This window comes from Mycteria americana, chromosome 3 (assembly GCF_035582795.1).
Source record: "Mycteria americana isolate JAX WOST 10 ecotype Jacksonville Zoo and Gardens chromosome 3, USCA_MyAme_1.0, whole genome shotgun sequence".
Taxonomy (NCBI): Eukaryota; Metazoa; Chordata; class Aves; order Ciconiiformes; family Ciconiidae; genus Mycteria; species Mycteria americana.
The window spans coordinates 2,426,204-2,446,318 of NC_134367.1; the positions used below are offsets into that span (position 1 = coordinate 2,426,204).

General features: G+C 44.5%; 1 protein-coding gene across 8 annotated transcripts in view; it reads left to right on the forward strand.

The window, feature by feature from the left end:
* EXTL3 (exostosin like glycosyltransferase 3) overlaps nucleotides 1-20,115 on the forward strand; it is a 159,022-nt gene that overhangs the window by 44,607 nt on the left and 94,300 nt on the right. For 6 of the 8 annotated variants that reach the window (XM_075497663.1, XM_075497661.1, XM_075497659.1 and 3 more), the window contains exon 2: nucleotides 2,314-2,388. The exons of the other annotated variants lie outside the window; for them this stretch is intronic. The gene's annotated coding sequence lies outside the window, so the exon portion shown is untranslated. The remainder of the gene's footprint in view (nucleotides 1-2,313; nucleotides 2,389-20,115) is intronic. 8 annotated transcript variants of the gene reach the window in all.

Consider the following 20,115-nt stretch of genomic DNA (forward strand, 5'->3'; position numbering starts at 1 on the left):
GTCAAACCCTACTAATCAAATTTAGTAGGGCCTTGCATAATAAGAGGTGCTTTATTTACAGGCTGCACATTCACTCATAGACATTGAGGCACAATGATAAATTATTTAACTATAGATACCCAAAGAAGCAAGCCAGGCGCCTGCTGGGCTGCATTGTCTCTCTGCTTCCCAGCTTTGCTTGTCCTCTCGCTGGCTAATTCACAAAATCCAGCTGTTTGCAGAAGTGGTCTCTCAGTTATTAATGTTAATTAGCGAGGTTCTGCTCTATGAATATTCCTGTAGTACGCGCTTTCAAAACATACAAAGTGCTAAGCTCTTCACCCGTGTAACGAGCGTGTATATAGCTATATTGTTAATTAGCTGCATCCCTCCGAGGATGCGTGCCCCTCTTGGGAATGGTAGTTTTGGTGTTTAGCTGCTTGTGGTCGTTAGAGCAAGTCCCCTCCGAGACTCACTTGCAGACTTGTGCTGTAGTCAGGTTGTCAGATTTTTGGCCTTTGTTTTAATCATTAGTTTCTCCTCTGTGCATTCTACTTACTGAATAGTGCAGTTTCTAGTACTAGTTCTTTTCAGATTTGCCATTAGTACTTGTTTTAGTCAGTGCTGACAGAGCACCTGACTTGATACATGCTCCAGGTAGGGGCCTGGATTTAAGTGTTCTTCAAAAGAGGTTTTATGCTACAAGAATGGTGCTCCTTGGGCTGACAACAGCTTTATATCTCTGCCTCATAATAACCATCCTGTGCTACCACCTTCTTCCTCCGACTTACACAAACAACTCTGTTCCAAGGAGAAATTTCCCTCTGAAAATGTAGAAGTGCCATTCATTCTGCAAATTCCAATTGGGGCTTTACTATTGCTCTGATTTAATATCCTTGCTGATGGGATGCTCCTGTTCTGGGTGTAACAGCTCTGAGAGAGATCCTCTCTCTACAACTTGGTAGAAAACTCCCCCTCCCCCCCCGCCTTAACACCGAGGGCAATAGAATGGAAGACGATGCTACTCTTTGCTGTATAGGTAACTAATATGGCTGTGAATGAGAACCAAGTTATACTTTAATTTTTATGTATGTTCAGGATGAAAAAGCAATGTGATATCAGCAGGTCTTTCCAGAAGAGGAGGGTTGTTCTCAAATATGTATCCTTTATCCCTAGTTCTAAGTTTTCGATATCATCCGGAAAACTCTTGGTTTTGCCGTTTGATTATAATTTGCATTTAGATTGGCAGCCTGAAGGGGAGTCGCTTGCAAGGGGAGATGGGGCTATATGGCTCGAGTCTCTTGCAGATCTGGCTGAAAGTAATGGCATTTACATAAAAACCATTAGCTCTGTTATTGATAAACATGAAAGGCATCCATTTCATTTAATTTTCTGATGAGGAGTCTTTAATATAAGCATACAATAGCACGGCAGCAGTAACATTCCTGCCCCCCATCCCTCCTTACTGACCTCTTGTTGTTCTAAGGGCAAGCTTTGATGGGGATTTTGTTGGTAGGGAGATGTGGAGTTATTTCTATTCCAATTCACTGAGGTAGCCAGTTGTCTTGCTCCATCGTAGGGAATTATTTAATGCTCATCTTAAGAGGTGTCTCTATTAATTGAACGGGGATTTAATGTCTCCCTGAAGCATAATTGGTCTGCGTGTGATGTATACTAACATGTATGTCTAGCAACGGGTTTTCCTTTTGTCTGCATCCCAGCACCATTCTATGGGTAATCTTTTGCTTAATCAAAATGGGTTTAAGCAGAAGTTCAGTGGCTCCTTATTAAAGGGATAAAGTGTGTTGAAACAACAGATCTAGTAAAGGAACTTTTTTGGTGCACGCTACATCACATCCCATTGAACCCTTCAGGACTGTGTCTTGATAAAGTAGTTGTTGTGGCCAGTGAGGAAAAATTTGTTTCCCTGCGTAATGCTCTTGACCCCATGTATAATGGTGCACTGGTGATCAGCATGTGTCACAAACAGCTGTCATTCACTCTCTCTGTAGTAACCGGTTTTGTGTAGCTATTGCTGCTACTCTCTTATATAAATATCTTGCTTTACTCTTGGGTTGGATCAGGCCTGACCTTCTTGAGAACCTCCAGAGGCAGCCGGTGCCATAGTTGTTTTCAAATATCACAGCGTTTGCTCGAGAGACCTTGCTGTGAGCTTTGCAAGCTCTGTCGGTTCTTGACCTCGGGGCTGGGGGGTGTGTGTGCCTGGTCTGGTTTGCATTGCTTAGCTGGCCTACTTCTTGATTTAAAAAAAAAAAAAATTAATTTTTTTTTTCCCACTTTGTCTATATTTACAACCTTTTTCCTCTCTAATAGGCTCCAGACACATGAGTAGAGAGTTGGGTACAGAAGAGGGACAGATTCCAGTTTTCCAGTTGATCACGTTGTACAGTGAGTACCTTAATATTTGAAGAACAAGATTTTCTTTAGTGCCTAATGCTGGCTTAAAATTGACTTCACTGGGAGCAGCATTAAGTCTGCATGCTTGGACAGTGACCTAGAAATACAAGCTCCCTTGGCTTAACTCTTGTTTTGGGAGAAGCAGATGTTGTCGGCTCGAGCTCCTTTTATCTGAAGTGGTAAATTTTGTTCGTGTCCCACTTCCAGTAGTGTGCATGTTGCAGCAGAGTGGAGAACTGATGCAGTTATGTCTTGTACCTACTCAAGGCTTTGGGAATCAACGCTAAAGCTGTTGCCACATAATTTAGCAATGTGTCATGTGCGGCTTCCTGTGCTGCAGAGCAGAGGAGGCTCTAGGGTCAGGAGAGCAAAGCTTCACCTCCTCTATTCCAGCCTTATTGGTGGTGTTGAACTCGGTGAGGAGGCTGATGAGGGACCTGCCATGGCACATGTAGGGTTTACTCATAAAGGCGTGCTGTGAAATCAGGCAAGTGAGAATTGGCTTGCCTTGTGGGCTGGAAAGGGTAAGAAAAAAGAACCGGAAAGTGTTGCCTAGTTCATGGTAAGGATGGCAGTTTTTTTGTGAAAGCAGAGGAGAAAATCGTTATTTCATGGGGAATTTTTACACATTAAAATATCTTGCATGCATGCTAATGGGCTGTAATAATGAGCCCATGCTTTATGAGGTGTCTACAAACTTTTTTAAACTTGCTACTGTGAGGGACTTTAGCTAGTAAGTACTGGTTAATTGGAACATCTTGGCCCATCTGGTGCAGTGGCATAGCCAGAGTGAAGTAGTTAACTGCCTACTGTAGGCGCCTGCAAGCTGGGAGGACGCTCCACTTCTGGGTGTAAAATGCAGGCGCAGACAGAGCAGGTGAGTGTGGGAGCTGCACTGATTGCCTGAGACCACTGCACAATTAAGTTTATTATAACAGTCTTGGCAGGCAACTCCCCTAAGGATAACATGGGGATGATGAATTTTAAAACTGTGGGTGTTTGTTAACGAAAGACAAGAACGAAATAATACACTTTGAGACTGGAGTGTGTCAGCAGGTTGGTTTAAATACATCCTGGGAGCAGGACAGAGGGTTCCTGTGCTGTGAAAGAAGGGGAAAAAGAGGCTTACTTATTTGTGGCTTCCTAACTTCTCCTATATCTGACCAGTATAGCATGACATGCAGGATGTCCTTGGTTCAGATGTTCTGTCCCTACTTACTACAGCATTGATTTAGCTTGTTATACTTCTGGATTCAGAGCAGTCTTTTTACCCTACTTTTGTTATGTGCCAAACGCAGTGGGGACTCTCGTCTCAGCCAGTGCATAGCTACTGTAACAAACGCGATGGTGAATAGTAAAACTGGAAGTATCAGAGAGGTCATATGAAGAACAAACGGTGCCGTTATTGACCAACGGTGCCATCGTGCCATGGTCTTAATCGACAGATCTAATCCCAATGTGTGTTTAGAGTCAGATCTGCTGACTTCAGTAGCTAAAGTAAGTCGATACCATTGAATTCTCTTTCTCCTTGCATATCTTAAGTAGAACATAGTAAGTTGCAGCCTGACAGCTGTGCAATCCACAGAAGGCCACAGGGCTGCATAGGCTTCCCCGAGGGCATAATTTGGCCTGCAGAACATTTATTACGGCTGGTGTCATGTGTAGCAGGCTCAGCATTGACCTTCAGAAGCTGTTACACTTTTGTGGGCCTGTTGGCTGGAGGAATGAATATAGGAGACAAAGATTTCGGGTTCGGAGTCCTTTTGTAGGGCAGAAGACTGTGATTAAAGCAAGAAGACTGCATGTATGAATGCAGGTCAGTAGGAGATAGCTGAGAGAAGGGCTGTTCTTGGCAGAGAGCTGGAACAGAAGAGATGCTAGAAACACGGTCTGTCTATGATTGCCATGGAACAGAATGGGAAAATAACCTGTTTCAGGGGAGTCCTTAACAAGTCATTCTTATGCAAGACTGTCTCTGTGGCACTAAATATCTAAATAACTGGGCTGCGGCTGGAATATAAAAATATTTTCAGGAGACTCATCTTCAAACATCACCTGAGGCTTCCTGGCTTGGCAGCAAAGCTAAGTATTGCGGGAGGTTGTATTACAGGTCCCTTCCTATGAGGATGCGGCATCATCTGTATGAACGTGAGCATAGGTCTGATGCTTCCTGTGCGAGCGCCGGGCTTAGCTGTGTACGTGCTTCTGTGGTCTTTGTCTGCTCACAACTGCAATTAAGAAGGCTAAGCAAGAGCAGTTAGTTTTGTATTGCAAGGAGGATTTGTGCTGTCTGTGCCTCCTGCCTACAGTCCTCCCGAGGAGCGCTGGGGGAGATGAGTTCGTGCTTCTTGCTGCTGTTCTTCTCAGAAGATGCCATAGACTCTTGCCTGCTTTATTAAAAACTCAGAACATGGCAAACAAACACCTGAGCTGTGGGAGGCCAGAGGTCTGTCCTGTCTCCAGCAGTGGCTAGTAGAAATGGCCTTCATCTCACATCAATTTATTTAGCTCTTATTTGAACCCACATGTGCTTTTGGCCTCTGTCCTGTTACCAGGCATGTCAAAGTTTTAACTATAACTTCGTGTGATGAACCACCTCCTTTTGGTAACTGAACCTGCTGCCAACTAGTTTACTGTAATAAGCTCCTGTTTAGGGAATTGTTGTTTGCATGTTTGCCAGTGCCACGCTGGTTTGGGTTCTGTAGGTCCCTACCGTGTCTGCTGTCAGAGGTCTCTTTTCTAGACTAAAAGCCCTAATTAATTCAACTGTCCTTCTTACAGAAGATGTTCCATGTCTTTGACCATCTTCACTACTCTTCTGTCCTCTTTCCTTTTGACGGTAACTTTTGGTCATGGTGCACGTCTGTTTTTTCTCCTCTTGAACGTTCTTACAGTCCTACTTATTAGAAGCTTGAAAGAACCATTAGATTTCTGAGGGCCTGTCCTTCTGCTTTGGTTCTCTGTATTTATAACCCCAGAAAAGAAACTAGGAGTTTTGTATGCTCCACATAATAAGAAGCCATAGAGTCCGTTCCGTGTCCCGTCCCGTCCCCCCCCCCCCCCCAAAAAGCAGAAGTTTATGTGTCTAATTTAAAGACTCTATCAGAAAAGCTCTGAATAAACCTGATACATTCCAGTGCACTGAGTCAGTAGAACAATATAGTACTTAACAAGGAGCGCTGGCAGACATCATGTGGCTTCGTGCTAAAGCTGTCGGCCAGGATATGAGATGTATCTTTGTATCCTGCAGCGATTTCGTGAAACTAAATGGCTGCTGGTGTGTACTGCATCTTCTAAATGGGGACAAGAAATGCTCTGGATGTTAAATCTTCTCCCCCTCTCCATTGGTTAAGAGGGGAACTGATATCAAGAGAGAGAACTAGTCTTATTTAGTTAAATAGAAATCGGTGTCATCAAACAGGTACTGGTTCTGCAAGGGTTTTTCATGCCCCTCCATCCCCTGTACTTTGCATAAGTGATCTTTATTTTATTAGAGCTGTGGCTTCCAAAAAGTAGAACTGGAATACAATGTGATTAAAATCTTAACATCCAGGGTTGTAGTCACAGGCCCGCAGCAATGGTCTGCAGACTGACATGCCTGGGGCTGTGACAAGTCTGTGGTTTTGTATATCTGCCCTGACTCATATCCGTGGCTTTTGTGCTGCCCTAAGGTGAATCACAGCTCCCACAAGCGTGGTTAAAGTCCTGCCCTGTGTGCAGCCTGGGAAACCTGGGCCTCTGTTCAGCTAAGGAACACTTGGGTGTTTTCCTCCTCCTCAGCACCAAGTCAGAGCTCCATGGATCATCCAGAGCAGTTTTTCCCAGTGTTGAGACTTATCTTCTGAGTCCCAGGGCATCTTTCCCCAGGCCTCCCAGCTCCACGGCTATTCCTGCCACTGGGCTTTTCTTCCTCTTTCCTCTCTGCCACCTTCCTGCTTTTAAAACCAAAGAACCAAAAAACCAAAGAACCAAAGAACCAAAAAACCAAAGAACCAAAAACTCATTCAGGCCTGTCTGTGCTCTGCTGGTGGCTTTTGTTCTCTTCAGAGAAGCCAAAGGACCTGGCTTCTGTCTGCTGCAGCCAGCCCCTTGTTTCAACAGGCCCATGTTGATCACCATTAGGGTATGGGTAGGGTATGGTGACCATTTCTGCCATACCAATACCATGCCAAAAGCCCTGCAGCCAGAAGTTGATGCCAACTCTTCTGCACCGGTCCATGGTATCACGGTACTGTAAATTAGACCTACAGATGTGTGCAGACCAAGTCCTCATAGCAGTTTTCTCCTGAAGCAGCAGGTGTTGCTGCTCTGTCCAGGAAAGTATGTCAACAAATGTGCAGTCATCTCATTGCACAGATTTGTCCAGACACTGGTAATAAAACAGCAGCTCCCTAAAGCCTCACCTGGCCTGCCAAGACGTGTCACCCTGGGCACACTGAGCTGCCTCACAGTCCTGAATCCAAGCTGCAGAGTCTCCCTGGAAAGGGGACACGTATGGCACGAGGAGGAGGAGAGAGGGAGAGAAATACATCCAGAAACTGTAGGTTGATCTGAGGTCTATCACTGCCCAGGGTGTCCCAGCCCCTGCTTGTTTGAAGTGAAGGACTGTTGGTGGGAGGTTTTTTCATTCTTTCCTTGCCTTCTTCACATATATAATTATGGTTTGTTCTTCTTTTTACACGTGCCTGTGTGAAGTTGGATGCAGCTAGCTTGCCAGCCCACAGACAGCCTACTGTAACAATTTCAGATGTAGGTTAGTAAGATAGTAAATGGAGAGTAATTTTTAATCTGGTTGGGATAAGAACAGCCAAATTGGCTGTTTCTCCCGTTGGTTTCAGCGTTATTTTTGGCTGGGCAGTTCTTAGAGAGTGTAAATGCGCCAGACATCGATCTCTCTGAAAGAGGGATCAGCTTTTCCTGGACAGCACTGGAACACTGCATCTATTTATTTATATTTTTATTTTTTTTAGTACATTGACTGAATAATATAGCCAGTGTGGAAAGGGCTTGTAAAATGCTGAGTTATGTGTTGGACTTTTGCTCTGCCCAGGAAAATCTCTTGCAATGGAGAGACTCCATGTAGGGGAAGCCTCATGTGTTAGCTTGCGGCGAGGGAAGGTCTGGAGACCTTGCTGGGATCCCTGCTGTGATCCAGCAACGCTTGGTAAGTGGTATGCTGTAAATGGGGAGCTCCGAGAAGCCAACTAGCGCCATCACCCAGGGGACTTTTTCATTTAATACAGCCATTGAAATTGAGACTTGAGGCTGCGTGGGACAATGCTGTAATGGTAGAGCTGTAACAGGCTGCCTTTGTGGCAGAATTACAAAGCCAGCAGTATGTGCTGAAGTGCTCCTGCTTGCTAAGCCTGTAATATCAGTTCGGGTTCTGCTCTCCTCCTTTCCCCTCCAGGAACTGGTTCATATTTAGGTAGAATAAGTCACTGTTTGTGTGTTTATTTCTTTCCTGCTTACAGTTCTTCTTGAATCACATGGCAGGGTAGAGGAAGAGCGCTCAAGTGAGGTTAAAACCATCATGTTGCATGCAAGATCCTCCATAATGTGTTAATGCAGGTCTGCAGCTCTCCATCCCTCTTATTCTCTTGGTGTTGCTTTTTTTTTTGGTATTAAATAACAAAGCTCAGCTCTCCCCTGTTTGGCTGTGGCTCCAGCTCCCCTGCTGCTCTTCTCCAGGCTGTTTCTTGGGTTCATTCCTGAACTGCTCCTGGGAGGGTATCTGAGCATATTCCCTAGCTATATTTTTCATGCTGTCTCTGCTACAGGGACGAGGCTCTAGACCCGTTTCTTTCTGCTTCTCTGTCTTGTGCCCCCACCTGAAAAGGAAGAGGAAGAATCTGATCATTCCTGTTCAGAAATACCGTGCAGGACTTGCTTTTGAAGTAAGGATAAACATTAACTGACACTTTCGAAGCAGCAGAGATAAATAGGCAGAGAGATACTGAACTTGTAGCTGCAATTTTTACATTGAGGCAATTTTTATGTTCAGGCTTTTCACGTTTGCTGTGAGGGACCATTTTCTGCCAGCCTTTTCTTCATACTTACCTACAAGCATGGTTTGTGGGGACCTCTCACTAAACATGTGCTCTCCGCTCTAGAGATAACAGCAGCTGATCAGAAACCGTGGCCCCTGGAGGCCACGTAGCTTACTGGGGCAGCTTCCTAGAGCTATTTACAGAACGAGTTGGAAGTAGAGCTTATGCCAGCCTGGAGAGCTGTGGGATGACATGGGATCTTCTCTGCAAAATAAAGGATACTTTGGCTGTAATCTGTGTCCTGGCTAGGCAAATATGTCTGAATTCAAATTACATCCAGATTTGCCAAAAGGATGTTGCATGTGGATGACAGGTCACCTTGGAAGCTGGACGGAGTCCAAGGAGCTGAGCCTGCAGTGGATGCTTCCTTGTAGTCAGACAAACCTCACTGGATCTGGCATGATGGTTCTTTTGCTTTGCTCTGCTCTGTTTTCTTCTGTCGAGCACCCCAGGTACTGTAGCAGTGACATGTTGCAGTTCAGGAGGTGCTTCTGCTCCTGAGGAGCATGTCTGTGCCAGCCAGGGGTAAGAGGGTTCCATGTCGTGGGAAGTGTCAGCTTCTGGATAATTTGTAAAGCAGAGGCCTTGACTGTGCTCATTAAAAGATTCCCTCATAAGAATGGGGTTAGTAACCCTGGGGCCTGACCAGATTTCGGTTTGATTTAAGAACTTTCAGCTTCCCTCGGTTTCTCGTGAGTGCAATATCATTCATTTCTCCAAAGCGGGTACTGGGACGCCGCTCTATTGGAAGTAATTTAAGTATATCTGGAATTTGGCACCTAGGAAGGGAATGGTGTTGGAAACGAGAATACTGCAAGGTACAAAGCCTGAGAACAGATTAAAACTTACTTGTGATATGAAAATGTTGCAGTAATTATTTACTATAATAAAGCTATTTCAAAGCGGTTAAAAAAAGTATTAAAGGAACTCTCCAGGAGGTTTGCATTACTATAGTAATGATTGGGAAGTAGGGAACAATGTTTGCCAGTAGCACTAATTTTCTTCTGCGAGTAAAATCCATAGACAGCTGGACATAAACACTTTCTAGATAGCCTTAGACTTGACAAAAGATTGACTGGTGAAATTTCAGTTTGGATAAAAGTGCATTAGCTCATGTTGTCAGATGAAGCTTTTTCTACACAAGTTTCACGTGGTAGTTTGGAGAGAGGCCCCTGGGAACAATTGTGGGAAGCACAAGTGAAATCCTCCTTGCTTTTGTGTAAGCAAGGAAGTTTCCAGTGCAACTTGATCACAGAAGGCCCTGATATGAAAAGCATTTACTTTGTGGAATTGTTCTGTCATCACTCAGCAGGATAATTGACTTCTGATTAGGAAGAAAATATAGCTGAACATTTGTGTTTGAGGTTATAAAGTCCTCTTCAAAAGGTAGAGCTCTTACTTAAACAGCGACTGCTCTGACAAGAACAGGATGCTTGCGACTCCATTATGCTGGTATTGATGTAACAGCTGTTGTTTAAACAGCTTGTTTCTCCCTCCTTCACACTCCTTCCTCCTCCTGTTGCAAATCAAAGGAAGAGTGGGAATCAGTGTTGTTGTTTTTCCAAAAATAATAACAAGGTTATTAAATTTTTCACTTCTGGAAATATTTTTGTCATGTGCTTCCTGTACTCGGTGGGTCTCAGGCCTGCTGCTGTCTGGGTATTTAGTCAGTGATGCTGATGACTGGAGGATGCTTATTTCTTGGAGACCTTTCTTCTGTTACTACCTCCGAAGTGACACACGAGCTAAAAGCAAGCCAAGATTTGTACCTCCTGCAGGCAGCAGAAAGGCTGGTGTGGAAGTCATGGGCATCTCACTGTGAAGATGATGCTTAAAATTTTAGAAGAGGAAATCTTGGTCCAGGGTGGCGAGCAAGGGGTGTGGCTTACCTTGCTGGGAAGACTCCTGGGTAGAACAGGTTTCATTTCTGCCTCCATGAGCAGGCTTCAGCCTGGACCTGCGTTAGCGCTGCAGAAAAACTTATCCAGAGACCTGAATCTTTGTTAGTAATCTTTGAAGAGTCAGATTATTGTCTTACATATTAGTATTTACACTGTTGAAAAGAGAGGGGGAAGATTTCTGAAAGCTGGTGCTAAGTCGGTCTGGATCTGGAATGAGTTGAGAGGCGTTGCACAGTGCCTGAACAGTCCGTGCAAGTGTCCAGTGGTGGCTGCTGCTCTGGACGGTATAGATCTTATGGGCTATAGTTCAGATCTTACAAGGCAGTTCCTATGAAAGCATTTTCAGAAGAGAGATTGAAGTTGGGAGGAGTGGAAGGTGAATGCATTGCTGCTCTGAAACTGCCCTTAAGGAAAGGAAGGATGCACTTCTTCCCTTTCCCCTCCAGTCTTCTGTATGGGACCGCCTGGATCCTCTGCTTTATCCTGCTGATCCAGCTGCTGCCTTTCCCTGTGGACAGATTTCATGTCCTTTTAATTCTGTGTAGAGTGCTCACCGTGAGGCATCACAGAGTTGATGCCTTTGAGGAGGAAAGGAAGCCTTCGCTAGGTCTCTAGGGAGCTAATTTATACTGATACTCTTGGGTTCGCTAGTCAAGTGTGTCTTTGGTTCTATACACTTTTGCTTCTGCGATCTTATTGTAAGAGTGAGATGAAGTGTCAGTCTGCTGCTGTCTGCGGGACTGTAACCTCACAGTTCATAGTATTGGATCTTTAGCAGGAAGGGGAGGGAGAATTGACAAAATGTTTGGGCTGAAATTGGGTGTTTTAGCCTTTCTGGTCAAAGTTGGGTTTTGTTATTCTCAGCAAGTTGTGGATTCTTTCAACCTTTAACCTTTAGACTAAAGCACTTTTTAATAATTATTATTAGTTTATTTTATCAGTGATCCTAGCAGAAGATTAGAAGGTGTGTGGGAAAAGGGTGATCTCACCCTTGCGAGCCTTGTTAGGAGATATCACTGGTATATTACTGTCTGATGTTGGATTTTATTTCAAGGCAGTATAAAAATCTTAAATATTTAAAGTAGTAAAGTGTGTGTCATAGCTGCATTTTTTTTTTCAAGCCACGATTAGAAAGAAAAAAAAAATTGGGACAGAAATTGGCTCCTTGCTAGTGAACACTGAGCTTTGCCTAGTAGCCAAAATTAAAAGTTCTGTATGTCCGCCTTGAACACAGTTCACTCTCTCCAGAAACTTCTTAAAATGGAGCGCAGCCTGAATGGGAAAGCTTTTAAAAAGTCTGTTGGAAATCCCAAATCAGCAGGGGGTAGATAGAAATATCAACAGGAGAAAACAATGATGTCTTCAGCCTGCACAGCCCGGAGTTTGTTTTCAGAGAGGTTTTCCCTTTTCTGGAGAAGGTGGGCATGTAGAGAGTGACTTACAGAAGTGAGTGGTGAAACCCAATGCCATTGCTGGGTCTCCTGATGGTTTTTCTTGCTCAAATGAAGGCCCCTATTTTTTCTTTCCTTCTGTTCCTTTTATTCGGAGTAACTGTTCCCATTAGGTTGTATGTGTGAAAGGGTCCTGGATGCTGGAATATCCGAGATGGATAATAAGGGAGTAAGCCAAGAGCAGCATAATTTATAACGTGAAGTGATTCTCTTCAGAGCGTTAATGAGTGGTGACCCAAGCACAGGTAAAATGTCTGTAGGTTTTTTCCCCTTTCTTCCTAAACCTATGATCATTTCCCTCTCCGGGCAACCTGTCCTTCACCACCATTAGCTTTGTCTCCGTTTTTGTCTACATTTGAAAGTTGAACCACTTTATCTGCAATTGATGTGTGCTCCTGTAGGGTGGAGAGCGCTACAGTGACATAAAAGCATTCCTAATAGAATAGCTCATTCTTGTGTTGGGAGAGGAATAATGGACGTGAGATACAGCTTTATAGTTATAAAGCTATCTAAATTTAGAGTGTGGTTGTGCATTGTAGCTGAACTGATAAAATGTCAAGCTGGTGCTGCAAGGAAAGGTTTTGCTCCCAGTGTTGTGCTCCCACTGATCTTTTTGTGCTGATACATATCTGATTCCTTCCTTCTCAGTACAGATAGTTTCCTTCCAGCTTAACTCCCTGAATCAGCTCACTGTGGATCCAGGCTTGGAAGCTGGGGAAGAAATCTCTCTTTTTCGGCAGCAACAGGCCATTAGATCAGCTGAGCGACAGTGTGAAACCACGTCCTAATTGAAGTCTCTCGTGCCAGTAGTGCGTTTCAGTGTTTGAAAGGTACTTGCAGTTGTTTTGCTTTCTCCCCTGTGATAAGTGATGTGTGGGGCAGCCATTGTAAAAGCAGTGCTTTCATATTACTTTGGTATCCTGAGTTAAGTTACTTCTCCTGGAAATAGCTGCATTTACTTACAGCCACCTTGCTTCAATAGAAGTGCAGAGAATTGTGGGCAGATCATTTATATGGCATATGCTCTGTGATGTTCTGTGTGTTTACGGCCAACTTGGAAAAAATAATTAAAAAAAAAAAAAATGTTCTGCTGTTTCTTGCTGGATGTTGTTGGATACTTAATGGAGCTCGTTGGCAGTAATGCGCTCCCTCCCCAGGGATCTTTCCAGAGTCATTAGACTCGGTGAAGGATGATCTGGAAGAATCTGCCACATAAGAAACTGCTGCTTTTCTGAAGTGTGGAACATTTTCTGGACACGGGAGCTGCAAAAGGGGCCCTGTCAGCCATCCCTGAGCAGCTGCAGGGTGATAACAGACGTGTGCTTGGGATGCTGAAGGGAGGGCAGAAGGGTTACTATCTCTCTCTGTAAATATGTAGTACAGATTATATGATACAGGGGAAAAACTCCTTTAACTTAAAGGACGGTGAGCTCCGAAAGGAAAATGCTATTATGAGGCCACAAATCACCAACGACTAAGAGTTAGGAGAAGGCTCTTAGTCATGAGATACGCAGCTTTAAAATAGTAGTTTGGGTGGAAAAAGAGGGTGAGTTCAACAGCCATTTGGGCTCTTTCTGAAACAGTTTGATTCTTTTCAGAGAAGGCTTTGAGTTGGTGACTGTAGCAGGTTGTACTTTATATAGGAGGTCCTGAGCTGTTCCATGCTTGTTTATACTCACTATCAAGGTTCAAGGCCACTGAGTAATGCTTGCTTTGTGCGATAGACATATGTGTGTGGTGTTTGCTTCCCATGAGGGCAGGAGAGGGTGAGCACAGGTGGCAGGTTATTGATCTGTAGAAAGTCACGAGGACAGACTGCAAGGTGGCCTCTGCAAAATGCTTCACATGCGAAGGGATGTGGTGCAAAAATTTGCTGCTCTTCTGCTGGGTTGGGGCTTTCCTCTGAAAAGCATACACTTTCAGGAAGTATCTTAGTGCAATTTCCAGATGTTAAAGTGATAGTATTTTTTATGCTATATTTTGAGGGAGAAACTTTTACTGAACGTAACCTTGGGCAAAGTTTAAAACAAACAAACAAAAAAAAGCGAAATGGGAAGCGATGAAGAGTTGGCAGTCATACAACTATGGATTTGTGTGGGAGGGCCAAAAATGTGCTCTGTTTGTTATCGTAAAGAATGAAATAACAAGGCCTGGCCCCTGCCTACACAGGCAGAAGGGTACCCCCTGCTAGCTCTGGTCCTCCTGCAGCCTTGAGTGCTGAGCTGCAAACCTCTCCTTGACGTTGAGAAGAGGAGGGTTGCTCAGATGGCAAAGCACCCCGCTCATTGACAGGCTGGTGTGTGGCTGTGAATTCAGGGTCTCTCTGTTATCCTGCAGGCTTTCAGCCTCTGCCACCCCTGTGGGTAGAGCTGCCCCAGACCTCGATGCGCCCAGGCTTCCCATCCTCTCCCTGTGCTGGGTACAGGCATCAGGTCATCAGTTATGCCACCTTTCAGCTGGTACCATTCAGCTGCTGCTGCACCGTGCAGGTGTGCGCCGTGTTGGAGGGCGCTGCTCTGTGCCGTGTCCTCAAAGGGCAATAGAAATCCAAAAACTGCAAACGTTTGTTGGAGAGACCCCAGAGTGGCAGCCAGGAAAGGTCAGTGTAGCTGCCTTGCGTCGCAGTGTGCGTTAAAACGCAGTGGCATTTCTGAGCTGGAATTGTCTTGATTCAAAGTTGTCATCAAGATGAAGTGTATTGCAAATATATACGTTTCTGTCAGAATTGCTCTGAATGCAATGGACACCTTTAATAATGTCTCAATATCTACCTGACTGTGTGCAATCTTAATTTAACTAGAAGCCAAGGGCATAGATGAAATTTCGAGCCAAAAAAATTCGACTCTATCTATCACTAAAAGCTAATGCATGCAGTTGAGATGCATTATTTTAACCCCTATATTACCACCATCCTGAGTGAGCAGGTTGGAGAAGCAGCTCCGAGGTGGATGGCAAAGGAAGCGAGCATCTGCGAGGGAAGAGCCTGGACTGGATCTGGCACGTGGGGCTGGGTGGAGCAAGCAGTTTGGGCTTCCTGTGGGTCCTGCCTCCCTGCAAAGGGTCGGAGAGGGGGTAACTAAATGCAGCAGCAAACATCTGCTGGCTCTACCCCAAATGTTTCTGATGTCTCCTGGCTGTGCCAGATTGCAACAGCACATGTAATACTGAAATCGCACAACCAGCTACCTGGTTTCCTGGCTATGTTTCAGGTTTTCCTGGGTCTTTGTAACTGCCTCTGCCTTGGATGAGCAAAGAGAAGATGGTGGCCACCTGTGCGGGGCAGTGACAAAGCTGACTTATCAGTGGTGGCCCCAGTATGCTGTGGTGTACAGCAGCCTGGTTTTGCAAGCCGTACCTTGCAGCTCCTATGGAAAGTTGCTGTGACCATGCAAGCTCCCAAGAAAGCCAGATGAGGCGCTGGATTAGTCTAGGGAAAGCTTTCCATCTTTTGTGTTTGGTCTGAATGCTGCTTGCAGCCCCGGACAGTCTCCTGACTTGCTGAGCACAGTGGCCAGATGGTGGTGAAACCTGTGCTCTGCCCTGTGGGGCATGGTGTTACACTATAAACATAAATGGAATATAAATTATATATCTATATAAAAACATAGTTACATTATATTTGTGTAACTGGTGTCTGCCGTTGGGTATCTGAGCTCTCCAGAAGGAACACTGACTGCATTTCTGGTGGACGGCAATATGTGAATAAGATGACCACCCTAGGAGGTGAATTTTTAAGCCAGGCAGGCTGGCCCAGGTGGCCGGTGGAGTGGGGTCAGAGAGCAGCTGGAGACGTGATGGACAATTTGAAAATGTCCTCACCTCCACTGTTGTAGGAAAACATAACCTGAATGACATTGAATTTGAATAAAATAGAGTCTAGAGCATGAGACTAGATGATTCGAATGGCAGTTTGTATCCCCAAACTCTTACTTCCTTGTTAGTTCCTTTAGGTTGAAGAATGCTTTAACTTGGTGCACTCACTCTGTACAAAACCAGTTGATCTGTAATTGCTGCTGAACTGGCAGGTCCAAGGGGTCTGCAACAGACTCTGCTGCAGGTAGGCACATGTTTTTGCTGTCACAAGTGAGGGACCTGTGTTTGTCCAGCTCCAGGGCAGGAGGCATCACTCAATGCCTGATTGGTGAGGGAAGAGATAACAGTCTTCATCGCTCCAGAGATCCTCCTTCCGTGTTCAGCAGCGTAAGGCAGAAGGGGTCTTTCTCAAGTATGTGTTAGACAAGAAATTAGAATGCAAACAAGGTTTTAAACTACATATTTTACACTATTATGTTCCTATCCAAGCTTCTCCTAGGCTATACATATGTTGGGGTGAGGCTTTTGAAAACTAGTGGATTTTATGCCTTTTAGTGTCTCAAGTCTTTGAATGTGCTCCATTTATTCTTAGGTTTCCTTTCCAACTGCATCATTAAATGTATTTCCAACTGAAATATATAGTTAATCAGCTGCCTCAAGGTTTGGTTTGTGTGTGTGGTTTTTTGTTTTTTTTTTTTTTAACAGGGAAGAACTCCAAATACGCTTATTTTCGTGGTAAGATCACAAGGATCAGCCACCACTGTGTATTTTGGCTTTTTAGTTCACATGTGTGTTTACACATATTCTTCCTGTCCTTGTAGATGTTCTCAGCTACTCTTTGTAGATCCAACAAACTGACCCTTCTCTTAAATACAAATTTTTCCATGTCAATTTAGGAAATAATTGGCTGGTTTTCTTCTGCGGATAAGCTCTTTTTTACAGAAGGCAGTGGTACTACTGCCCTGCCAGCGTAGGTGTCTCAAATAGTTCATGCCTCTTTTGCCTTTTTTGGTAAATATTTCACTGCTTCTTTTTATCTCCACTGGTTCTCCCTGCTTTAACTCAGCGTATTGGATTAAATTTACACTAATACTATTTTGTTTTATCACATTGGAGAGTGGTGTATATATATCAATATATGGAATAGGAAGCTTGTTTGGGACGGTAGCAGTAGCTGTTGATGGCTAGGCATAAACCTATTTCGAAATACTTATGCGTGCTGATATAACGTCTAATTAGAGGGAAGGTGGATGAAACCTGATTGTTACTGGATTCGCAGGCGCTTGCCTCAGGCTCAGCGAGGAGGAACTTGGCCAAAGCTGAGGACTCAAGTCCCTAATTGGAGCATTGCATGGGGGAGATGCTAGAAGTATTCCTCCTCCTCTAGCAGGAGAGAGCTGGTGTTATAGCAGGCAGAGCTGGGGGTAACGAGGACACACTCTTCCCTACCTGCAGTGGGGCTCTTCAACTGGCAGCATGTGGTCTGAATGTAGGTATGTGGCCCAAGAGCCCGGGACATTTCCCTGGACAGTGGCTTTACAAAGGTGGTTGTCTATAAAGTGGTGTTGAGAAGCAGCAACCCTGCAGGGAATGGCTCTCAAATGGGGGGGACATTTCCCAGCATGAAGCCCAGTCAGTCTGGAAAGGCAGAATCACTTTTGATGAAGAAGAAAACCGAAGAAAGAGCAGTTGAATTGTTTTTTACAACTCATAAAGGGATGGTGTTGCTTTAAAGCTTGTTTGTAGCACTCATACTCACCTCTGTTGACCTGCACAGCCAGAGCTGGCTTGCTTTTTCTGCAGAGTCAAGATTGCTGTTGGGGCAGTAGTCAGAGGGAAAGAAAAGGTATCAAGTCTATCCTGGCTGTGCACTGGGGAAAGGCTACTGGACTGGAAAGGTTAATTTGCGTTTTTAATGGTGTGTATATCTATGGGGCACTTCCTAAGTAGAAAGAGTGTTAAACCTTGTGTTAAAAGTGCCTGAGATATTCATTCCCCTCTCTGCAAAATAAGGATAAATACTTCTTGATCTGCCAAAAGGGGCTGTGTGGGTTTAATTAACGTTTGCAAAGTGCTTGTGGATAGCATCTTTCATCTGAGAATCTAAAGGCAAAATATATTCTAGGCATTCTCGCTCAGCTTTGCAATTATTCCTCCAGCTGTCGTGAGCTGTGCCAACAAAAACCACTCTCCTGTCATCAAGGGGTTGTTGATGCCTTGTGACTTGTTTTGATTTTGATATTCTCTTCCCCCCACACACTTGCTACGCAAAATATAGCATGCTTTCCAAATCTGGGGGAGAGAATAAAACCTATTCTTTTCCATCACAAACTATTTGTGTCTCATGTTACGTTCTCTCTTGCCCCCCTTTTTAGTCTATGCCCTTTGGGGGGGTGATGGTCTGTCTTTCTGTCTTTCATATTGCCATAATTTATTAAATCCCAGTCACTCCAGCGGGGCATGCTGGCCCATGCACTGTCATTTTTTATTTTAAGGTGGATGTGAAATACTAGATTAATTCCTCCATTCCCTGGACTCGGGTTCCCCTGAGTTCATACTTGCAGCATTTTGGGAGTTAAGACCTACAGCTTTGTTCTCCCAAATGTTTCAACCCAGATTGAGGTACAGCCTTTCTACAAGACCAGAAGCATGTCTGTGTGAAAAGGGAAAAAAACCTCTGGTTTCCAAATACATTTGCTGTTGTTGATACCTGCTGTGGTACTAGGTCCTTGCACTCTTGTGTCATGCTGTCTTCACCCATCCCAGCATGTCCTTGCAGCACCGTCACGTAGTTGGTGCTTGGCAGCAGTGGTTGCCCACTGCAAAGTTGGGTGGGTTTGTAGGTGGGCTGAGCATCAACTGCCTACGAGGGAAGTACAGACATGGGAAACTGGGGTTTGGGAACACTGGGTACCCCAGAGCACCCCCACAAGTCTATCGCTTAGGTAACTGTAGCTATTACTGTTATTCTTGTGAGGATTCATTAATCTTGACTTAAAAAGCATATGAGATTTTAATTTTTTTTTTTTAACTTGAAGAAAGTGCAAAATATCATTTGAAGTGTTGGAACGTTTAAGCTCATAATTATCTGTGGGAATGAAGGCTACAAAGAAATTACTTCAAGAGTAGCTATTTACGGCCACTTTCATCAACCTGTGTGTCAAAGCTAGATCTGTTTGCTTTAGCACTTAAACCCTTGCTCCTGTTTGCCCTTCAGACGAAGTAATGCTGTGGGAGAATGAGCTGGAGTCTGTCCCACCATGTGTGTATCTATCGGAAGGTGAGCTGGTTCTTAGTGACAAACTGGCACGGGTTTAAGAGCCAGAAAAATAAAATGCAGCGTGATAACTTGTTTTCCCCTCTTTAAATCCCAAGTCATACATTGCAGAGTACACGGCAAGATGTGGTTATTCTCTGTCTGGTGCTTCTGGCTTGAGGGATTTGATGCTCCAAATTGAAATGAATATCCCTGGTTCCCACCAAGGGTGGGGGGAGTTGTGTGACTTCATGAAGATTTGTGTCCGTGTTTGTCAGTGTGAACTTCATTATGGGAGTAGAGATGTCTGACTCCCACATAAAATGTAGCAACTTTCTTCTCCCCAGAAGAGAATTCTGAATTCTGCCAAGTGTGTCGTTGACGGTTTTCAAAATAATAAATCTTAGCATGGTGCATGCACTTCACTCCTTACTGGAGTCTGTGATATTTGTTGGGTGAGGGCAGCAGTAGCTGAGATGCAATCCACCACTGCTTCCCTGTGCTTTGGTGCCTTAAGAGGGAATGCAAAATCTTTGAGTGAATGAGGACTTAACCAACAAGTTTGATTAAAACAAGAGATGAGCTCATCTGAGCATCCTAATAATAATTTGCTCTTTTATGCAACTGCTGAGATTTGAGCTTATGGCAGCACATTTCCTGCTGCTGCTGGGCTGCGTGTCCTTCATGGAAGTGGTGTGCGGAGAGGGGTATTCCCAGTGCTGGTCTCAGCCAGGAGAGGCTTTCTAGTTACCTCTTTTGCTAAAGAGCTCTTGATGTGTTTTTGAGAAACGTCAGGAAATGTTGCCTAGTATTTGGAAATAGTTTTGCTTCGCTGTCTGTTTCGGAAGGGTTGGGTTTTCCCTCCTCCTAACGCCCTTTCCCATCTGACGACTGCGTCCACCATTTGTGGCAACGCACGCGTCTCTTGTGGCAACTTGGTTGTTTGTGACCAGCGACCCTGGGTGGGGGAATAAAGGGCAAGTGGCTTTGAGGAAAGACTTGGAAGAGAAAATGAAGCCAAATACAAAAACTGCATGTGCTAAGTTTGTGTTTGTATCCCTGAGCTCTGATTACGTGCAGTTCTGCGGCATAACGATCTTCATGGCTACAGACAAGTTGCATGAGATGAGCAACCAGGGAGGCTGTCAAGCCTTACCCCTGGACTGGGAACCAAACTGCTGCTCCACCATGCATCATCTTGTGCTTTTATTGCTGAAAAATGGGTCTCCTACTCCTGCTCTTAGGGG